This window comes from Balaenoptera physalus (genome assembly GCF_965194825.1).
Source record: "Balaenoptera physalus genome assembly, chromosome: 12".
Lineage (NCBI taxonomy): Eukaryota > Metazoa > Chordata > Mammalia > Artiodactyla > Balaenopteridae > Balaenoptera > Balaenoptera physalus.
In genome coordinates this window covers 14,723,816-14,729,706 of record NC_138897.1, presented here as the reverse complement: position 1 = coordinate 14,729,706, position 5,891 = coordinate 14,723,816, and the positions used below count along the sequence as shown (strand labels likewise).

The window sequence follows — 5,891 nt, the reverse complement described above, 5'->3', positions numbered from 1 at the left end:
CACTTTTGACGGAGGGGGTAGGGGGGTGGGGGGGGGGCGGGGGCAGCGCCGAGAGCGGGGACGAAGGGACCCAGCGGGACACGGCTGCCTGCTGGGGAAGGCAGCGATGTGAGCCGGACGTCTGCCCCGGAGGAGTCTGGACCGAACGTCCCCGGAGAGTCGCGGGCCTGCCAGGTAAAGCGGAGAGCTCGGGTGGGGCCCCGCGCGTTTGTTCCTGGGCTCCCAGCGCGGGGCTGCGCAGGGCGCCGGAGCCCGTTCTCCCGGGCGCCGCGCGCGGTCCGGCTCCGCGCCGCTCTCTGCCCGCAACTACCCGCCGCCGCGGCCAGCTTGCGAGCGGGTCTGAGTTGGACTTGCTCGTACTTTGAGGGGGAAGGGGATGTGAAGGAGCTGCCTGGGCTGGGGAGCCGTTCTCTGAAAGCTAGAGCGCAGTGGGTGCAGCCTGAGGGCGCGGCGCGCTGGCAGCCGGAGCTGAGCGCCCGGGTGACGGGGACCGGAGACCCAGGAGCGCGGCTCTCTGGGCCTCTTGACCCAGCCTTCGCCCTCGCTTGCCCCGAGGCGGCTGCGCCTCTCTCCAGCAGCGGGTGGGAGAGGGCTGGCCGCGTCCCCGGCTCGAGGATGCGCGCCGGGGACGGGCACCAGAGACCTAGGCTCCAGGGAAGATCGGGCGCCCGCGGGGCTGGTCCCAGTCCGCGCCTCGCGCGGCCCCCGCCCGAGTTCGTCCGTGGGAGGAGAATGTGGTGGTGACTCCTCGCGTCCCCGCCACCTGCCGGACACCGCCAACTCCTCGGATTTCCTGTCTCCGGGCCCTGACACTCCCAGGGAAAGCTCTGAATTGCGCGCGAGTTGTTTGGGCTTTGCTCCTTGTAGTTGCTGTGGAGGGAGAGCCGGGGGTGACGGGGCGGCGAGGGGTCAGATAGGGTGAAAGTTGCAGATTTGTAGAGGAAACGCTATCGCGGAGCTGCAACGTGCCCTTAGCAACAGAGAGAGACTGCGGGCTGGACTTAACGCCGAAGCAAAAGCCTCTGCCTGGCTATCCACCACGCGGCGTGGGGGGGAGGGGGTGGAAGCTGGAACCTGGAGGGCAGCCCGGAGGCAGCGCCAGAGCTGTTTTTTTCTGCTAAGACCAGGCAGAGTCAAAGGGCTCGCAGCAGAGCATTGGGGGGTTGGTCGCCTAGTAGATTCGGAGTGTACCGTGCCATTATTATTGCCCTTATTATTACTATTATTAATGCTGTTGTTACTGGCATGAATGCCAGGAAGGATTTTTTTCTTCTGATTGTTATAGGTCGCCTGGAAACTAAGTCTGCCCCTCCCCACAAAAAAATGTCCCTTGACCCCCACTCTAATCTCTGATGCTCCTCTCCACCAAGGAAAATTACTCCTCAGAGCTGTGGCGGAGCCAGGGACCCAGCTAAGGAATTGGATCTACCTAAGAACAACAGAAACAAAAAGTCGCAACTTCACAATGTGCTTGCACCAATGCTAAAGATGAATGTTATATTTCTATGGGCTCACCTTCCTCAGCCTCATCTGGCTCCGGAAGGGTGGAGGTATTGCCAGTCTTGAACCCATACTTGACCCAGCTTTTTCTTTTCATGTATTTATGAAATCTGGAAATTTATTTTTCTCTTGTCGTGACCCTCGCAATCCCACTGGGCATGTTACCTGGCAGGGGCAGACTCCAGTTCCCAACACCCGAGGCAGCCACAAGGGCACCTGCAGTCACCTCCTCTTGGCTTGGCCCTGGTCAGAGCTGCTCCAGGGTGCAGGCTTGGCCAGCTGATGACGCAGAAAACAGGGCAAGAGTGTGGGAGAACAGTGTGTCAGAGTTAAGCCAAGTACAGGAGATGAGGTCAAGCCTCCTTGCTGGCCACATCCCTTCCTGCCAGAGAAAAGAGAGAGACAAATGAAGAGCAAATGGGAAGTATTTTAAATTGGAACCAAGCTCTCAGAGTCTACTTTAGGCTGTTGCCATTGACTTTGGTATGACCTTTTCTTGCCAGTGCTTCTGATTTTCCCTATTTGCCAATGCACGAGTAGCCGTGCCTTTCTAATAGGACAGTTGTGGTGGTGAGATAATCTAATTTTGTACCCCAAAAATGCTTTGAGCATCCTGGGAAAGGACAGCCTATAAAATACTCAATTTTAATGTTTTGTGGAAAGTTTGCTACACTGCAGGTTACGGAGATACATTTTTAGCATGTGTGCCATGTGGCAGTGTAAAATTAAAATAGAAAAGGAAAGTACAAACATAAAAATGACAGCATTCTTGACTTTCTTGTGCATACTTGTGGAAAAATTATCTTTCATTTGAGGAGAGTTGCCCGGGAATTTAATCAGTGTTTATACTACTGAAACGCCCCCTTCTGCCTTTCTCCCCAGTTCTCACAGGAAAGGCAATGGGAATGCAGTAAGTGCTGGGGGCTGAGAGGCAGGATGGAAGGCTCGTTAGGGGAACCATCACATAGGATCTGGAGACTGGAATGGGAAGAAAGATGCCATCATCCCTGCAGAGCAGGGAAATGTTCTTCTGGAAAAAAACAGTTGAGCAGTATAGGGCAATAGACCCAGCTCTGGCTGTTGTCTGCTCTCTTTATTTCAGGACTAGAACTTGATCAGATGTTCCAAAGAGGGCTAACCAAGGTGTTTTGCCCTCCTCCCTTTGGTAAAGGTATTGCCTTGCTCTTATCTTTCGATGGCTGTTAACTTCTCTCTCCCTGCCTGTACAGTGCAATAGTTTCCCTTGCCTTTTCAAAGAGATTCAGATGTACTCTCTTAGTCCCTTATATATTTGTAAATATTCCCCAAGTTCTGAAGCTTCTCAGAGACGTGCAGCTGTTAGCAAATTTAAGTACATAGTTGGAAGTAATCAAGAGAGCCACTGAAAAGTGGGTATGTTTTCCCCTGGTGGAGAAGTTATTGAATGCCTTTTGAGCTAGAAAATCAGCAGTTTAGAAAAGCAGGAGGGATTTCCTTGACTTCCCTCTACTCATAAACCAGTAGCTGTATTTTTCTTTCCCTCATAGTAGTGAGCACTGTTTGGTTAAGCATTTTCTGCAGTTTGGGACTTAAAATGGGGCTCTGCCTGACGGTGTTCTATGCAGAGAGGAAAAATGTAAAGAGATACGGAAGGAAGAGCTGCAGTAGCTAGAACATAAATCAGCCAGAATATATGGGGGGGTGATGAGAATAGGTCTTTTCACCCTAAAAAAAATGTCCACTTTGGAAGAAAAAGAAGTCTGATTATTGGCATCCAAGGCTGAAACCAAGGCAGCTGATGCCGAGAGGAGCCAAAGGGCAGTTCTTCTTAGTTTAGAAACAGCAAGAGAGCCTCTGCCAAAGATTGCTGTAAACACAGAATAAAGATTTCATTGTGGGCTGGTGTGACCAGAATAATTAGACAGTTAATTGTTCATTCTGATCTGGTGGCGTTGTAATCAGTAGGACAGAGCAGCGAAAATAAGAGCAAGGGAGAAATGGAAAAGTAACACATCACTTTTATCTTCACTTGTTTTACTCTGATGGTATTTAGGAAAATCCTGGTTAGTTTTTTTGTTTTTGTTTTTTTTAAGTATATTCATATCCCCAGAACACTGGCGATCTAAGATCCCTTGCTGCCATTTTTCCCGCTCCAGGTTCTACTCTGGTTATGGACAAAATTTCTCATCTTCTAAAATCAGCATGGGAAACTACAGTGGGAATGAGTGCATTAGGTAACTCCAGTGTTAATTAATAGATTTATTATCTGCAAACCTTAGTGTCAGCTCAGTCAAAATATACGCAAATAGCACTAGATTTTTGTGCTTCTCCAACACTTTTTTCATAGACATATAAGGTTTAAGAAGTAAATATTCCATTTTTGACGTTTAATTATATTCTACTGTGAAATAAATTGCGTAGTGATTAATCTTTCACATTTAATTGAAGAAATAGCCTCCTCTGTATTTTCATACTAATTTAGAGACAAAAGAAAATGTATTTTAAGTGATAAAGGTGATTTTAAGCAGCTGAGCATCTACAGTTATTACAGGCAGTAGACTGTGACTTACTGTTATTTACTAAAAGATGGCACTGTCATAAATCCCTTCTGAAATGACTTCTACAATGAAGAAATGAGCAAGGGAGTAGAGAGCATTAAGTACCTGCTGTCTGGGGTGGAGGAAAGGAAGAACCATGTATTCATTAAGTTCAAACCCTCCCTGAATCCCAATATTGACATAGAATATGGAGCAAATTCTCTTTATTTGAATTTTTAAAAGGAACATTTTTAAGTGTCGACATTAAGTATAATTGTTCTGGGAATAAAAGCACTATGTTACAAAGAAAGCATAATAAGTTACATAAGGTCATAAAGTCTCATAAAGAGAAATACTTAGTTTCTCCAAGATATATTCATTTTGTCTCAGTTTAAGAGGTACAAAACTGTCCTTACTAACCTTTAGTTTCTTTTATCCATCATGAATCAAAAGGGATTGCAAAGGAAGAAAACTTACTGAAGTGTTAAAAAAGCATAAGTGGTACAAAATTACGGAACTATCGAGTTTTCCGAAGACAAAATTCTACTTTACAAAATGCACTGTCTACAGCAATTGAAAATAGAAAATCATATTGCCACATTAAATTATGGAAACAATCCATTTTAAAGAAAAATTTTAGCCTTTTCTCATTTAATTGCTATTCATGGTTTGCTAAATAGTTTTTCAGAATAAACTGCCAATCTCCTGCTAACCAGGACTGTCTAGTTAAGAATATTCCTAATTACATATGGATTAACTTAATTTTAGAACCCTAAGAATATTCAGATCAAAGCATCACTCAAGTGCAGTGCAAAAGAGAAATGGTCCAATTCGCCTCAAGGTATATGTAATTTTTTTTTTTAAGTTTAAGGAATCATAAAAGAACAAACATTTGGTGTGAGAGTACATCAATGAATAACTACAATAAAAGAGTAAGGGAAGCTATAAACTGTTAGATATTTTAAATATATGCAAAGTAAAGTTATAGCAATACAGCTCATTTCTTCTTCCAAAGCAGTAAGGGCTGGTCATGCAAATACCATGCAAAGTTCAAATGTCAAAGACATGCACAGCATTGCCTGAAATGGGAGTATTTTTGCTATTTATAAGAATGTTTGACAATCTGATCAAAAGTTTAAAATTTATTCCAACAAATGCCATGACCATGTTAAGAGTAAAGAGGAAGAGATAGAAGAGATATTTCTTTATAGTTCCATAGTTCCTAGCTGGAATCTTACACATAGTAGATTCTCAATAAATATGTATTGATTTCATTTTTTATAAGGAAAATAAAATTGAATTAATGGAATTTCCAAGATAGATGAATTTATAATATGTCAAATAGTTGAACGGTCTTTGTTGCTTCAAAATCTTTCTCTGAACTGGCGAGATATGCCTGTGACCAGTAGTCATAATCATTGGCAATATACTGGTCTGGGTATGAGGGAGGTAAAAAAAGATGAAAAACTTAAAGGTTTTCCTTTTCTCTAGTTCTACCTAACTACTGAATGTGTTTATGTATACCTAAGTTGATAAAAATGCACAGTATCTCTTCATAACAAAGATGGCAGTTCACCAAATGGTTATTATTTACAAGAAGCCATCACACCGATTCCACCTTTCAAGTACTGTTAGACCTATTATGACTAAAAGGCTGCTATGGCAACTAATTAAAGGGTAATTAATAAAATAATAATTTCATTCCAAGGCAATGGCTACCTCTGGTTGTCATAGAAGTTTGTTTGACATATGGCCAAATGGTCAAACCCAACCATGCAACTGCAGCAGTGTTCAACCTCCCACAGGAGGACAGAAACCTACAATGAAATTACTTCTGCCCAATATACTTATACTTATCTGCCCCTGCACCTGATT

General features: G+C 44.5%; 1 protein-coding gene and 1 long non-coding RNA gene across 3 annotated transcripts in view; one reads left to right on the top strand and one right to left on the bottom strand.

The window, feature by feature from the left end:
* LOC309639995 overlaps positions 1–5,891 on the bottom strand; it is a 157,467-nt gene that overhangs the window by 134,209 nt on the left and 17,367 nt on the right. The window lies entirely within an intron of this gene.
* CDH20 (cadherin 20) overlaps positions 60–5,891 on the top strand; it is a 212,557-nt gene continuing 206,725 nt past the window's right edge. The window contains exon 1 of one of the 2 annotated variants that reach the window (XM_082417959.1): positions 60–174. The gene's annotated coding sequence lies outside the window, so the exon portion shown is untranslated. The remainder of the gene's footprint in view (positions 175–5,891) is intronic. The other variant, XM_082417957.1, reaches the window with a different exon arrangement.